Source organism: Corvus moneduloides, chromosome 2 (assembly GCF_009650955.1).
Source record: "Corvus moneduloides isolate bCorMon1 chromosome 2, bCorMon1.pri, whole genome shotgun sequence".
In the NCBI taxonomy this organism is placed as follows: domain Eukaryota; kingdom Metazoa; phylum Chordata; class Aves; order Passeriformes; family Corvidae; genus Corvus; species Corvus moneduloides.
The window spans coordinates 11,475,651-11,487,771 of record NC_045477.1 but is presented as its reverse complement, the minus strand read 5'-3'; the positions used below and the strand labels follow the sequence as shown (position 1 = coordinate 11,487,771).

The 12,121-nt window shown below is 39.0% G+C and overlaps 1 protein-coding gene across 1 annotated transcript in view; it reads left to right on the top strand.

The window, feature by feature from the left end:
- The first annotated feature begins 390 nt into the window (after positions 1-390).
- NRIP1 (nuclear receptor interacting protein 1) overlaps positions 391-12,121 on the top strand; it is a 94,902-nt gene continuing 83,171 nt past the window's right edge. Inside the window, exon 1 of the mRNA XM_032097210.1 lies at positions 391-485. The gene's annotated coding sequence lies outside the window, so the exon portion shown is untranslated. The remainder of the gene's footprint in view (positions 486-12,121) is intronic.

Genomic DNA, 12,121 nt, shown 5'->3' with positions numbered 1-12,121 from the left:
CAGGGCAGTAGGCTGAAGTTCAGGTACATAGTCCAAATCAAACAAAACAGGAACTGGGACTGGCTTTGCAAGGTAGCAACTATGCTGGTTGTTGGCTCCACTGAAGTAGACAGGTGAATGTTTGCATCTCCCTTTTGCCTTCCGCTCCCCCCATTTGCATCAGAGTCCTCTGTCCCTGTGTCACCTGGCTTCAGTTAGAAATACAAGAATAAACAGAAAAATTACTTGCAGGTCAATTCTTGTTTTTCCTTTTCTGCTTCTTTACTTTTTCTCTCTTTTACTTTTTCCTTTTTGTTTTATTTTAGATTTTTGCCTGGGTGTACCTGCTTTTGTTTAAAGCTGCCTATTTTCTTTCTCAGCAGATAGTTTGAGAATCATCCCACCTGTTGCCTGCCTGAACCAAGAAGCAGATCCCAGAGAAGGACTGTGCCATACTAGTTGGTTGCAGATCTACTGGGATCCTAGTATTGAGAGAGATCTAACAGGTAAGTAAAACTTGGAGTTCATTCAAGGTGCTGAGACTCCTAGAAGAGAAGAGTGCTATTGCCCCTTCTGAAAAAAAAAAAAGTGGCCAGAAGAAGGCATATGCATGCAAATATGACCTGCAGGATATTTTTAAATCTGTATCTTTCCCCTAAGAATCTGTGCCTGTGAAATGTTTTCTTCTCAGTTTACACACTCCCTAGTCCCTGCTTCAAACCCGTTCAGGTAAGGCTATCAGAAAACTCTCTCATCTAGCTTCCTCCTTCTCATGCAAATTTAGGTGTCTTAAGAAAATGCAGGAGGATTTCCTTTGGCAGGAATACTGAAAAAAACCAAACCAGAGCAGTCCAAAAGGCATTTTTATTTGTGTCTCATTATTTTTTTGGTTTTGCTCTCCTCTTCAGAACTTTCTTTTCTGTGTGTCTTCTACATTCAGTCTTCACCACACTGGCTGGGTAGAGTAAGAGGCTTGTCTGCAGCTGCAGTTTTACTGCTTTATTCTCCTGGGGTAGTTAAGGCAAACTTTCCACCACCCATTGCTTCTCCCTAATGCAGGTTGTGTTATATCAGCAAGAAGGTACTTGTACAGATACTTACAGTGCTCTCTAAAGCAAATTGACATCGATCATTTGGTGTCATATTCAGTAAAACTGTTTGCACACTAGGACTTCACCAATTTTTTTTAAAAATCGTATTTCAAATAAAATAAGAAGCACCCTGGGTAAATGTTAAAACTAGAAGAGGTCTCTGAGTAGCTCACTACTTTGTATGTTGGTGATAATGCAACTAGCACGTTAGTTGAGTTGCACACATTGTTACAAAATTAGAAGGAAAGAGTGAATTAAAATGAAGTTATTTTTATAGGTCTGCTTATATTTAATGTGTACGGACTTTGACAAGCTTTTTCAAAAGAGTTGTTCAAACAGTAATGTTTGTTTCCTCATATTTAGGTTGAGTCTTTCTCTCAGGTTTTTGCACTTCAGTCATAGAACATGGCCTACACTGTGTAAAATATTGAATGAAAAAAAGCTTTTCTAAGAAAAGAAAAAAGGGTAAAATAATCAAATTTGCCTACAAGGTGTGAATTCTGATATACTTCATATATGAGAAAGGTTTGAGTTTTTATTACGAAAGGACCTTGTTCTTTTTGGTCTTTCTGTCTGACATGAGATTTTATATGAAAATCCAGATTTGCATTGCTTCTGTGTTAAGTGGATACTGCATGATCTCTCTGTTGTATTTCTGGCTGCTGGCTTGCCGTAGTTAAGGGTGGAGATCAGTGGTTTATTGTGAAGGTGCTGCTTTTAAATTCAGAGTTGAGACTGTGGTAGAAGCTTTTGGTTTACTGAACTCTCAATTCTCAAAAACAAATCTCAATAAACTGCCACCTATGTGGGAGTGATTTAAATATTTAATGATGTTTTGACTGGAAAATGAATGAATGTAGAAGGATCTTCTAGAGTTAACACTGAATTTGTTTCTTGCCAGTGTTACTTTTAGCTTGTTCTTCCTTTCTCTAAGTCACCCTCGTGCTCTGGGAGATCCTTTGTTCCTGCTCTTGTTCCCAAAGTGCTCCCTGCCTGACTATCAGCAGCCTGACTATCTGTGGAGAATTTTCTAACTTTTTAGTCATAACTGAAAATTTATGTGCTCAGTTCAAGTCGATGAATTGCATGACAAATCTGCAGCAAGGCAGACGCCGTTGGGGAGACAGAGAGGCTGCTTGTCTGTCTTGCCAAGTATCTCAGCAATCCTGGGACAGCAGCAGCTCCCTAATGCGACAATGAGCTGTGTTGACTCTTTGATATATACGGGTACAAAGTTCCTAGTGAAGATTTTGCTTCCCAGCGATAGTTTGACACAGCTGGGTATCTCCACCGTGCTTCCATATCTGCTGGAGGGGGGGGGGAAACATCAGGGCATTTCAGTGCCTTATCAGCCATGCTGGTGGGTGGTGTGATGACCAAAAAGGAGCAAGTGTGCTCCTCACAGACCTCAAGGTGTGTGCCTGCTTGTGTAGCCTATTTTCCATAATGCAGCTGAAATATTCACTAATTAGCTATTGCTTGTTTACATTAATTGAACTTATACATGTAGGCTATTTTGATATATTTATTTTTATTTCAAAACTCTGTGCTATTTTTTATGCCGCATATATAGCATCACCATGCATTTGTTTTCTGTGTTGACAAGCAGACTTGTTTCCTTGTAAGCAGATGAATTGTTTACTTTTCAGACAAAATAAGAACATGCTCTTTGGAATTATATTATAGAATGATCTGGTCTGTCTGAGAGACTGGTAGGTACACATTACACAAACAACAGGTGTTCAGATTTATTGCTACAGCTAAAATAGCATTTGCTGAAATACATATAAAAAACTGAGGATGCAAGAAAGACTTGAAAATGTGTCCACTTTTTTTATTCATATCCCATTTCAGTAGTTCATTTTTAAATAACAATGAAATTGTTTGGGCTTATTTGGTTTCAGAAGAAGTGGAGACAAGATAAAATAATTGGTTATCTTCAGTTAGGTGTTAAGATGCACTTTTTTCTTTTTCTAGGAAATATCCTTGAATTAAAAATAAGCCAGTTGATTTTCCATGGATTTTATCTGAGCCACAAGCTTTAGGCCAATGAGACTTTGATTTCTTTTTCAAAATACACAATCAATTTATGTGAGGGACAGAGCTTAAGTTTTAATTTCAGTCTCAGTTTTCTGTTTTTAATGTGCTTTCTGAACGGACTCCTGTAGTCTGGAATACTGGTGATGCAGGGCTTGCTTACTTTGACTAGGACCAGTAGTCAGTCACTGGTTGTGCACACAGTGAAATAAAGCTGCTGAAGGGGAGGCCACAGCCATGGAAGAGAGAAAAAACTTGGAACAACAGCTTATGAAACCTTATGAAGCCACCCAGCTTCCTAGTCATATAATGGTGATGGCAAAAAGACTCTTGAATCCTACAATTCTTCACATCTCTGTGGAATTCAGCAGGTGCTTCTGGATACAGAGTCAGTGGACCCTGTAAAATGGTGTTGATGTTTTCACAAAACTAAGCAGATACCAGCCCCTGGAACACTAACTGTATGGAAAAGGGATAGATGGATTTAGTTTCATTCCTTCCCTTTGCGTGTCACAAATGTAGTTTTCACACAAGGAGGTTAAAACAGTGTTGCAGTTCAAGCAGCTTGTCTCTAATTGTTGTTGGATTTTACTTTTCTGCATTTATGCCCCCTTTTTTTTCCCCTTCTTTGCCATTGACTTTTATGGAGCTAATGTAAAGATGGTTTTGATAAACATATCCTGTATTTCTTAAGCATCAGCTCAGTGAATCTTCCTTTGAGCTGCAAATCCATTCCGATACTCAGGATTGTAGCCAGGGCCACAGGGCAAAACTCTTATGTTGCATAAAAAAAAAAAAAAAAACCCACCAAAAAAAACCAAGGGACTTTTAATGATCCAGCAGAGATGATAGGACCTTGGCATATGAGAAACCCTGATGCAGTAAATCAAAGCAGGCTGTCTTGAGTGTAGTAATATTTCTATGCTAATAAATTAGTGTCATAAGTGATTTGTCAATAAGATGTAGAATATGCTATGAAGGAAGTCAGACAATATTTTTCTTTCACATAGAAAAATAGGGTGAGGTCATAGCAAAATCCTCAACATGATCTTTTTCTGAGAAATATGTGGGTGCTCTGACCTGCTGCACAATATTTGCATATTTAAATTCTTATGTGCCTAAGATATCCTTTAATGCCTAAGCAAGATTGGGTAGATGAAGATGTGCTGAGAGAATTTGGGCCTCTGGAGAAGAAAGGACTCTGGGGAGACCTTATAGTGGCCTTTTAGCACTATAAGGTGACTTACAAGAAAGACGGGGACAGACTTTTTAGCAGGGTTTGTTGAGATAGGACAAGATGTAATGGTTTTAAACTAAAAGAGGGCAGATTGAAACTAGAGATAAGAAAGAAATTCTATATGATGAGGGTGGTCAAACACTGTTACAGATTGCCCAGAGAGGTGGTAGAGGCCCCATCCCTGGAAGTTGATCCAAGGTCAGGTTGGATGGAGCTCTGAGCAACCTGGTCTAGTTGAAGATGTCCCTGCTTGCTGCAGGGGGTTGGACTAGATGACCTCCAACCCAACCTATTCTACTTATCTTTTGATCTGATTGGTCACACCAGGCCCTGTTCCATGCAACCTTCCTGCACTGCTGCCTCAGGCATACACAATTACAGGTAGAAGTCCAGTCTGACCATTTGGCACCGCTCTCTCCAGTGATACTGTGAAAAACCCTTAGGTCATAGGATTATCAAAACTCTAAGGAGCCATACTCTGATACCTTTGTTTTAACTCATTCCTGCTTGTAACAGGCTTGGAAGTTGCATCTTAGTACAAAATTTAGGAGTGTTATGTGGATGTAATGTGTCTGCAACTTGCTGGGTTGGCTGCAGCAGCGCTGTAAGGCTTCTATGGATCTACCGAAATATGTGTGATACTGAGAAAAGAATATCCATCTTTCTCAACATCCAGAGAGTTTCAAAGTATAGAAGGCTGGTTTATTTGCCATGTTTTTCAGGTAAAATTTGCCATTCTGTGATAAGAGCTTCTTCTGTAGTAGTAAGTCAGGGTCTCTGCAGTTTGGACCCATTAGCCAGAGCGCATCAGCCATGGCTCAGGAGCAGGTCTTCGAGGTGGAACGCCGGTGCATCCTCTCACACATCAGAGTGTATATTTTCAGAACCACCTCTGCACTGTGCCCTGTGGTTGCAGTTTCTTCTTGTGGGTTTCTGATTTCAGGTCGTGATTCCTGGGCAGATGCTTATTCCTATCTCTGGCTGCTGACCCTTGGTTTGACTTTCTGATTCCTGGTTTTTGGCCATGAACATTCGGCTCATTTCCCAGTTCTGGACACAGGCCCTAACCTTTAGGCTGGATAGCCCATGCTCCAGTCTGTAATGCTAGACAGCCACCAGGTCATCTGTAGTAGAGAGTACTCTAATTTAGTCAATAACAAATGAAATCTAGCAGATAAATTTGGGTGTTGTTCTTTTTTTTAATTTATGACAACTGCAGCTATTTATTTGTAAACTGGTCTTCTATTAGTATTTTTCTAGATTGCTAAATGTGAGCTTTTACTTTCCATTAGTTATCATGCTGTGCTTAATGGCCATCCTTTCTTAGGGAGAATATCACCATATCTGAGCCAGTGGAGTGGGTGAACAGAACTGTTAGCATGTATAAACATTTCTAATTGGTGGCCACAAGTCCAATAAATTACACCAGGAAAGGCAATAGTGTCAGAACTTCCATTTCATTTCTATATGAAATGTTATAAACATTTTTGATATACTGTATGCATGATCTGCTTTTTTTTATGGGAGTTCGTAATGTCATTCTAGCACACATGACATAAGAGTGTAAACACACACTCAAAATGCAGTCACTCAGACCTATGAGAGTGTCTTGACTGAAACTTGATGAAAATATGAGTTACAAAGTTCACAAAGTATGAAGATAAATTTCCAGAAAGAGGAAAAATTGAAACTTATAATGTGTGTTAATGTTCGGGTGGAAGAAGGGTCAGGTTGCTTTGGCAGGAGAATAAATGGAGGAGTACAAAGCTGAGCTGTAAAATGAACTGAAGTTGATACTTAACCAGTTACAAGTAATATGGAATAGACAATAATGTGAATCTGAGAGAAAAGAAAACTGTCTTCATATATGCTATATATGTTACATTGCTTATACACAAAAATGGTGTAGCATAGAAATTCTTATACGTGTGTGTGTTCAACAGAAAATAAAAGCCACAAGATCTGGGTGAATTTTATTTAATTTTGCCCACCAAAAATTCAGGGATAAAAATTTCCTGATGCAATGTTTTTACTTTGTAATATTTTGATGGAATTAGGTATCCAAAATGAAAGTAATAAGTAATCCATCTGCCCTGTTTCTATGTCAAAATGTTTGACAGTTGCCAATCTAGGAAAAATGTACTTGTTATTTTGCTCAGGCTTAAAGGTAAGTTTTAGTATATTCTGTTCATGGCTGTTTCACAGTAATGTGAACCTTCCTTAATTTTAGGCTTAAATCAAGACCCATCAATATGGAAACACTTAGATTAACTTTCTTATTAAATTATACGTACTTCCTTGCTAAACCCATCTCCTGCCCTTTGACAAGAGGAACTGTCCTTTACTAGAGTAGTTTTCCTGTAGATAGTTTCCTTTTCCCTGAAGCAGGCTAGCTCAGATGAGGGCTAGCAAGATGTTCATGGGATTTAGCTAACAGTGAATTGAGACTCTCCTTTGCTAAGCAGAAGTGAAAAGGATGGTGGAAGCAGCAAGTTTAGTCCATTGCTTTGCTGTGTTTCTTCCAAATTGGTCCCGTGCAGTAATACAATTTTACATGGTTTTGTTAAACTGTCAGCTCGCAGAATGAAATAAAACAAGTACCTTCTTCAATTTGTTGTTCAGTTAAAATCTGTTAGTATAAAGAGCTGCAGCAGAACAGCAGGGCATGCTTTATATATAAACTAACTAAACTTTTTACTTGGTTTAAGGCTCTCTAATGGAACTGCCCGTGAACTCGTATGACATTCACCATGTATAATGATACATTTTTTTTTTTCTCCTTCCAAATGAATTAAAAATGGAAAGTACTTCCAGTACTTCTTGGTAAGTACCAAGAAGTCAGATCCCTTGGTACCTCAGAGGTCCTTTCTTCATTAGAGGCAGGTAGTTTCCATTATTCATATTCGGTACCATTTCATTTAAAGTCCCACCATTACTTAAAAAGCAAGATATTAATGAGAGATGTTACTGGAGTGCTGTCTTTTAATTTGATATTGTTCGATCCAGCTGTTTTAAAATTTCTAAGAATAAAGCCTCCATTACCTTACATTAGAGAAGATTTTTATAGGCAAGAACATCTAATTCTTGTCTGGTTTCCCTTGATAGCCAATTGCCTTTCTTAAATCTTCACCATTTACTTCTAGGTTAATCCTTTTGCTTTGCTTAAATAAATTCTCTGATTCCTTGATATCCATGCATTGCAATTAGTGTACATAAATATTTTTCATACCACCCCCATCCACTTAGCTTAGTAATACATACTTAGCACTTTTAATTTTACCTCATAAATCAATCACTGTAGCTCCAAAATCAGTCACATTTTTTCTTAAACCATCATTCAATACAAAGAGTCCATTATGCACGTCTGTAAATAATACATTAATTGTGTGGTTTAAATTCATAAACGATGTTACACAATTAACTTCATAAAATTGCTCGCTTTGAAAATTGTGCAGCTACAATTTCTATAATAGTAGCTGAAAGACAACAGCACTAAGCCAGGCATTGTCACTTTGAATTGCCCCTGGTAAAGCAGAGGCCTCTTAAATGTGCAATTATGACAGAGAGAAAGTGTATTCCTCATTACAGATTTATTCCTTTAAGTACCTTTTCAAAGGTTTCCACCTTGTTTTGTATTGCTATGCACTAATGGTGTAAGACATGATTACTTCTGGGAGTGGCTTTATTAATATAAAAAAAAAAAATTAGTGAAGATTTTTTTAAAACTGAATTTTTAAAAAATCTCTTTTTCACTGTGATTTATTCTCTATCAGGTTGTTAAAAAAAGATTTTGCTCTTTTGCCTTCGGCAAACACTTTTTTCTTGGGATGGAGATAGCAATGGCATGAATAGCAGGATGTACAAGAAAAAAGAACACAATTTGTAACCAAAAAGAAGCATATTTATATGTTGATAATGGTTTGTTCCAAGTTTGAAGACTAAACTGAGATCCAGATTCTATAGACTAGACAGCAGTGAAGGTATTTCTGTTGTATTTCAGCATTTAGCTAAGGTAGAGAAAGAGCTGAAATAGGCATTTCAAATCTGGGAAACTGAGGTGGGAAAAGTGATGAAGGAATCTGCCCAGTATTACAGAATCCGTCGGGAGAATCAGGAGTGTGAGCTCCTGCCTCCCCACTGAACCGATCTACAAGACTGTATTTATTTTATAATCTGTTTTTATGCTCTTATCTATTTAATCTTCCCCTCACACCAATTTTTATAAGTATGTCTCTGCAGAGAACTCCAGCATAAGAAATGTTTCTGCAGATGAGCCCTGAGGTTTTATAGTAACACTGTATAATCATTACACGGGAGGTACTCGGCGTTAAAATGGTGCAAATTACCATTGGAAGTGACTCATTCCAGCCCAGGGAAGGAGGGTTTGCTGTCTCTTCTTGCCGCCCTGCCATCGCTCACCGCCGGCAGCAGCCGCTCCTTACATAATGTCACATATGTCACATATGTCCCGCCAGATTGCCCGATCCTGCCGGGGGCAGGGGAGGCTCCACGCACGGCTCGCCCCCCTGCTGCTCTCACGGGGGGGGGGGGAATCCTGCGGAGTCCCGCTTGGGATTTTCTCATCGGGCTTTTGAGAAGGGGAAACCTCGGCCCAGGCTCTGTGCCTCCGTGCGTGTGCCTGTGCCAAGCGCAGGGAGGAGGAGATGCTGGCAGCCATCGCCCATCTCCCTCCCCACGCCGGGCTCCGCACGCCGGGGCTGGGCAGCGCTGGGGAGTGCTGGCTCTGCTCCCCTTTTCCACAGCGCTGTTCACCGGCTCCTTTCTCAGCGTTCCTTGTGCCTCTCCTGTCCACTTCCCCCCGTCATTCCTCTCTGACTAACAGGGGTAAGTTAGCACTGCCCTTCAGTCACCTGGATACTCACACACAAGGGCTGCGCGGTCAAAACCAGTGTCTTACAGCCATTCTTAACCTCTGCTGTGCAAAAATAAACTGGGGGGAAGTTATCCCATGGCTTATAGCTGTGGTATAGAAATACACTCAAATGAAAGCCCAGACATGGAATTAAAGGATTTGGTACCCTACTGCTCAAAGTAAAACACAGCCAGTAGCTCTTTAGCATGGGGTACCAGTTATTGCACATGTTATTTGTTTAAACTGAAGATTCCACCACTGCTGAATTGCACCATATGTGGAACTCCATATCTGCTACAGTTCCAGATTTATAAAACAGCATTATAGGGAATATAGGCCTATTAATTTTACAGCCTAATTTCTGATTAGATTTTACAGCACCTCTGATGAACTGCATAGATTTTACCCATGAAAAATGATGACAATCCAGTTCTGTCATTTTAAGTAGAATTAAAGCCAGTATTGCCAAGTATAATAATATCTTACAAAAAAAAAAAAAAAAGAACCAACACACACACACATACACACATATACAAATTAAAATAACCTAGCACCATGTTATTTCTCTATAGGAAAAGGGCCCTTGCCAAGAGAGTGGGACTGTTACCTGTTAGTGCAGTCAAGAGCCTGTGGGTCTAACAGCTGACCTCAACAGAAATTCTCCATTCAGGCTGAGCAGGTTAAGAAATGTTTCCTAGCACAGCTGTGTAATGTGTCTGTTAGTAATTAAAAGAGTCTGCTAGAGCTGGTTAAGGAAAAGCATAAAGTGAACCATTTTCTATCAGAAAATAGTTTTGTTAAGAATTAAAATCTCTACAAATCCTATGCCTTGTATTAGAGGAAACTAATTGTTTTTTTAAAGAGGAAAAAGAAATCCAACACTCAAACAGTCTGTTCTTGGCTTACTTTAGAAGCAAACTTAAATAAACACCCCCAAAACCAAAAATGGAAGTGTTTCAATGTGAAAATAAAACTACCATTTTCTATAATGTCAATTTTAAACTTGGGGAAGGGACTTACTCTGATTTGACACACCGCCAGATTCTGAAACCAGACATAAAATGACATCCTCACTTGGGACATGACTTTCCATTTGCATTTGTAGATGCAAGGTACGTTTTCTAGCCCTGATTTGCTACACTAATCCTGTTGCCTTCACTTGAAAAGAATGGCACATTTCCCACTAACTTTATTAGCGGCAGGATTGGGCCTCGATGCAATACCTCATGTCACAGCAGCAAAACTTGTTGCCAATAGTCTGTCTCAAGGGAGGAGATTTCCAGTAACTGCTCCCTGAGAACTATTCTAAAAATGCAGCTTTTTTCTGTCCAGCCATCGGGATAATGATATACTCCATCCCTAAAGAGAGGGGCACTGACGGAGCTGCATTGATGGCACCAGAGGTCCCTGCTGGCTTGTTCACTAAACAGAACTGGCAACTGACTCTGAAGATAAAAGTTCTTGACGTTTTTCCAAGCTGGTGGAATGGAGCTGAGTGACACTTAGAAATAAATAGACGAGGGAATAGTATGATCTTGAATGACAGAGGAGCTTTCATGAAAGACTTTTGGGGGGAGACATGGGATGTACTGTTCCAGCCTTGAGTCTAGGGGATTTGTTGACAGTTGGATAATGTGCATGTTTGCTACCACTTGTATGACATGTGGAGGGAAACAAGGGGAAAAGTTCCAAATGAATCCTTTATTCCCACTTAAACAGTTAAACCCAAATACAGTATATATCTCTTCCCTCCCAATAATTGACTCTACAAATTGCCAATCTCTTCGGAAATCTCTTAGAAGAACATTCTCTCTCCTGACAAGGAAAAGTACTTCATGAAAAACATTTGTCACTTGTCTGTTATCATAATTCATGATCTTATCCTTCATTCTCTTGCTTGTTTAAGCACACAGAAATAGTGCTTTTAACCTGAGACTTCAAAGGTAAAAATATAGTGAAGAGGTCCCCATTCTTTTTCTTCTCATCTCTGATCTCAGCCTTTGAACATCAAAGTGGCTCAAAGTTTGGGGTAAGTTCTTAAGGATCTAGTTACTAGAAAGAAATCAATTGAATTTCCACGTTCATATTCACGATAGACCAGAACAAATATTAATATTCAAGAACAGTTTAATTTAATAATTTACAACAATTAAAACAAGTTGCTGCTTAATCTTTTGCTCAGTACAACGAAGCTCATTCATTCCATTGTATTGCTGTGAAAAATCCTCGACTTCTGTCAGTCAAAAATTGCTGGGAAAAAAAAATAACCCAGGAATTACAAAACAATTAGGAAGGTAAAATAAATTTCCCCAAACAAAGAATGCTGCCATTTTAATTACAGTATCACACTGTCATGTAAAAGGTTAACACTTAAAAGATGAATCTTGTACCCTCAATCTATTACCCCTAAGCAATTCTCATTTTCACATTAATTTTTGTACGCTGCTATCTAAATTAAATACTTTTCAGTTCTGTCAGTTTATCTCCATATGTATTCTCATTACAGCAGTCACAAGAGCCAAAATACTTTAATCTTCAGTGAAATCCCTGTAGGCCCATATTCTTAGCTACAATTTTAGGGGTTCTATAACTGCTCTTTTCCTCTTAAATGGTGGCACTCCTTTGTGCAGAAATTCTTGCTCTTGTAAGGACTTTCTATAAACAAGTAAATTATGCAGTCTGTTGTGAAATTACCTTCGTTGTCAGTGCTAGAGAGTTATAAATCCTCTCACTCCCCACCACTCACCCTTGAAGCTCTGTGTTCTCAGGAAAGCTTCTAATGACACTATTCTGGTAGGTTTGATTTCTGGTCATTTAAAAGCCAAGTCCTGGGGACAAAACTCTTAAAGTTTTCTTTTTCACAGGAAAGACCAAAATAAAATTAAACAGTTTAGACATGAAACA